Genomic DNA, 4,637 nt, shown 5'->3' with positions numbered 1-4,637 from the left:
TTCACTCCTATTCAATATAATACTTAAACTTTTAGCCAAAGCAATCAAGAAACAGAAGGAAATAATGGGGATACAAACAGGAAGAGAGGAATTAAAAGTATCCTCATTTGTAAACTAGGTAATTCTACATTTATAGGACCCTAAAGACTCTAATCAAACAACCTGAGAAAAGATAAATTCAACAAAGTAACAGGACACAAAATCAACATTCAAAAATCAGTACGTTTTTCTATACACCTAAAATGATCTTTCTAAGACATCAAGAAAATATCTGTCCACAATATCTTAAAAAATAAAATAAATTACCTAGGAATCAGCCTAACCAAGGAGGCGAAAGACATCTACAATAAAAATTCCACAACACTGAAGAATGAAACTTAAGAAGACACTAGAGACTGGAAAGACTTATGTTGATGGATTAGCAGAATTAATATTATTAAGATGGCCCTATTACTCAAATCTACAGATTTAATGTAATCACTATCAAATACTAATGACCTTCTTCACAAAACTACAAAAACCAACCCTAAAATTCATACGGAAGTGCAAAAGACCTCAAATAGCCAAAGCAATCCTGAGCAAAAGAACAGTGCTGGAGGTATTACAATATTCAATTTAAAAATATACTACATAAACATAGTAACAAAACAGTATAGTATTAGACTACAAATAGACATGTAGATCAGTGGAATGGAACAGAGGGCCCAGAAATAAACCCATGAAGTTACAGCCACCTAATTCTCAAAAAAAGTGCCAAAAACACACGTTGGAGGAAAGATAATCTCTAAACAAATGGTCCTGGAAAATGTGGATTCCACATATGCAACACTGAAATTAGATCTCTATCTCTTACTCTGCACAAAAATCAACTCTGTATAATCAAATAGCTTAAGGTAAGATCGAAAATTTTGAAAATACTAGAGGAAAATATAGGAAAAATGCTTCACGATACTGTCATAGGCAAAGATTTTCTGAAAAAGAATTTCAATAGTCCAGGAAATAAGAGCAAGACTCAACAAATGGGATTATAACAAATCAAAAAGCTTTTGTACAACAGAGGAAACAATCAATGAGTGAAGAGACAGATACAGAATGGGAGAAAATCTTTGCCAGCTAAACATCTCACAGGGGGTTAACATAAAAACTCAAAAAAGTCAACAAAATATAACAAATAATGCAGTTGAGAAATGGGCTAAAGAGCTAAACAGATGCTTCTCAAAAGTAGAACTGTGAATGACAGGTAAATATATAAAAACTGCTTAACATCTTTAGCCATCAAAAGCATTAAGATCAAAACTATATTGAGATATTATCATCTCACTCCACTCAGACTATTATTTTTTTTTAAAGGTGAGGATGTGAAGAAAAAAATCATTTATGTACTTTAAAAGTAAAAGTAGAACTACCATATGATCCCACTGCTATACCAGTCCTCGGTATACACACAAAGAAAAAGAAGTCAGCATATAAAAATGCTACCTACATAACCATGTTTATTTTGACAGTAGTCACAGTTGCCAAGATATGGACCCAGCCTAGGCAATCATCAACATATGAATGGATGTGTTAATTATTTTTCTCTCCTTACTGGGACAAAATACTGGACACCCAAAGTTAAAGGGGAAGGGCTTTATTTGGCTTACAGTTTGTAAGGTTCAGTCCGTAATCAGCTGACTCCAGAGCAGGGGTGACAAACAGGCAAGGCAAAGCAGGAACAACATGGTGCACACAAGGCAGTAAAGGTAAGGAGAGCTATCAGCCTCTCCCTGCTCCTTTTATCTTATTCAAACTATTTAGGGCTGGTAGCACTCACCCTCGTAATCCCAGTGCCCTTGAGCCTAGCATTGCATCATGAATCAGTTCCAGCTTTACTCACTCTAGATCCAGCCTGTGACCACATGAGGCTTTTGGGGGACATCTAGACCCAAGCCATAACAATGGATAAAGCAAGGAAAATGTGACAGACTATATATCTGTCACATAATAAATATTGCACACACATAAACAAAGTAGCATGTTTCTACCCTAAAGAATCACAAAATCATGTGATTCTCTGGAAAATAGATGGAACCGGAGCTCATCATGTTAAGTAAAATAAACTAGACACAGAAAGACAAATATGGCATGATATCTTTCATCTGTGAAAACTAAAACAAACACAAAATAACAAGATAACCCCCGCTTTCCCACAAAATATAATAGGGATCTGAAAGTAGAAGAGAGCCTACTAGGGAAGAGGAAGGAGGCAAAGAGTGGAGGGGATAGAAAGGGAAGGCAAGGTAGAGTATTAGGGAGAGTGGGTCCAAACAAGCACGGTATACACTTGTATGGACATGCCACAGAGAGTCCTGCTAATCTGCACAATTGATACGAGTTAATGATTATGATTTTTAAATGACAGTACCATAGATGTTTTATTTGTTTAGTATAAAAAGAAAGTTTAGTAACTGCAGTGGCTTGAAAAGGGTTCTGCCAAAATTCATGTCTGTCTATAACCTCAGGATGTGACCTTATTTAGATGATACAGTGTTTGCAGAAGTAATTAGTTTAAGGATCTCAAGATGAAATCATCCTGGATGTAGGGTGTTTTTATAAGAGAAGATAGAGGGAGGTTTGGGCCCACAGAGACACAGAGAAGACAATTGGAAAACTGAAGCAGAGATTGGAGTAGCGCTTCTATAGCAAACAAGGAGTATGACCAGCCACCCAAATCGGAAAAGACGAAGAAAGTTCTCCCTCAGAGCCTTTGGAAGGAGTGTGATCCTGCCAGCTCCTTGATTTTATACTCATGGCCTTCGGAACTGCCTCAGCATACATTTCTGTTGCTTTAAGCTACCCAAATTATGGTAGCGTAGAAGCTAACAGAGCAACCTTAGGCTGTTCCATAATATTTCTTTTAGCATTTTATTAATCCATTAAACCCAATGGACGTTTATACAAATAAGAAGACACAGAAAATGCATACATATGCAGGAAAGAGTGTGCAGTGTTTTATTCACAACTTACATGTTGCGATGCTAGACAAACATGTTCTGCATGGGGTCCGCAGTCTGGATGTTGGTTCTTATCCTACCCCTTACTCACATTGACTTTGTGTCAGTTTTATTTTTTCTTCAGTCAAGTTTGTCTTTTTGTACATTGAAATGATAGTTTTTATGGGTCTTTTGAACTCAGCCCTTATTGGGAAGCAATTAGAGAGTATTTAAAGAATGGAGGAGAAAAAACATCAGAATGACAGTTTTAAGTAGAAATGCTACACTGTGGGCACAATTTTAAATGCCTACTATGTCTCAATTACTGTATTATATTGAGGCCTATGTAGTTGAAACACAGAGTAACTCACTTTGAATAGGGTGCCCTTTGTTTCTCTGACTACATGGGCTGGAAATCACAATATGATGGTTTAATTAAAAAGTGCTTTATTATCCATTATATATTAGTAGGGTCTGAATTCTTTGATAGGAAGAGGTATTTGCACATATGCCCACCGGCATACTGCCCCTAAAATACTAAAAGTGGAATATGGAGCCAATGTGAGTTGGAGTCCCATTTGGGCACTTGTCTTTGAGAGAGCCTCTGAAGTCTGGCAGAGTATTTTCATTCTCGAAGAGTCAGCTCCTTTACCTGGATGTTTCATGTCTCTAGGTCGCAGGTCACTAGATACGGAATGGTATTGCAAGATCATTTACTACCATCATCTCCGTGCAATGAGCAGTTGAGAGCCAGGGACAAAATTAAGAAGTGACTCACATGAGGCAGCACAGTCACTTTCAAAGGCAAGACTCCAACTTCTGTGCCTTGACTTTAGTCTTGGTCTAGATCTCTTTCTACTCTACACTGCCTTGTTACTGTATGTTGTTTTTTATTCTTTTGTCCAAATGGAGATATAAGTCTTTTGTGTTTTGAATCAATCTCTTTTCTCCCTTCTATCTCCTCTCTCCCCTTGGGCAAACTCAAGCTCACACACTTACACCTATCCTCCTTTCTGAACTGTTCAGATGGTGAGTAGTTCAGCTCTGCCGCTTCTGCCTTGCCTAGGGGGAAGCTTGAGCTGAGTTTGGAATTGGGTCCACACTTGTGCTTGGCTGGGGGTTGGGTGGAAGTGAGTGAGGTCATTAGGCTACTGGTGTGGCTGGACACTTCCTTCTTGGTGGTGTGTGAATGACAACCTTTCATGTACATCTTTCAGCTCTTCGTTATCCTCAGAGGTGGAATCGGAGCACACAAGATTGGCGAAGCTTTCTCTGGAGCCTGGGTTGGAAGGCACACCCATAGGGATGTAAGGGAGAAGGGGCGGAAGGAGGTGGAAGCAAGTAAGCACCATAGCTCAGCCAGCACCACGGTAATCAATACTTCGCTCTCACCCTTTGCACTCTTTCTCTTCCCACTTGCTTCCCCTGCCCTCCCCTTCTCTCTGACATTCCCTCTATTTCTCTGCTGGAAGCTGCAAAGAATAAAAGACTACTTTAGTCTTTCGTGAAACCGCCACAGACCTAAAGCCTTGCGGTGCTGTGTTCCCAGCCCCAGCACTGCCGCGTGCTCAGCACCAGGCAGTGGGCAACCCTAAGCCAGCAAAGCGGGAGCAGAGGAGGGGATGGCGGGAGGGGTGGTAGGGAGAGGGAGGGCCTGACAGGGAG

At 39.6% G+C, this 4,637-nt stretch overlaps 1 protein-coding gene across 2 annotated transcripts in view; it reads left to right on the top strand.

The window, feature by feature from the left end:
* The first annotated feature begins 4,153 nt into the window (after nt 1-4,153).
* The window catches only part of Gabra3 (gamma-aminobutyric acid type A receptor subunit alpha3), a 235,601-nt gene continuing 235,117 nt past the window's right edge, over nt 4,154-4,637 (top strand). Inside the window, exon 1 of one of the 2 annotated variants that reach the window (XM_033760410.1) lies at nt 4,154-4,342. The gene's annotated coding sequence lies outside the window, so the exon portion shown is untranslated. The remainder of the gene's footprint in view (nt 4,343-4,637) is intronic. The other variant, XM_010626686.3, reaches the window with a different exon arrangement.

Source organism: Fukomys damarensis, unplaced genomic scaffold, assembly GCF_012274545.1.
Source record: "Fukomys damarensis isolate Sample0158 unplaced genomic scaffold, DMR_v1.0_HiC HiC_scaffold_39, whole genome shotgun sequence".
Classification (NCBI taxonomy): domain Eukaryota; kingdom Metazoa; phylum Chordata; class Mammalia; order Rodentia; family Bathyergidae; genus Fukomys; species Fukomys damarensis.
The sequence above is the reverse complement of the archived record's forward strand: the minus strand, read 5'-3'. Positions and strand labels throughout refer to the sequence as shown.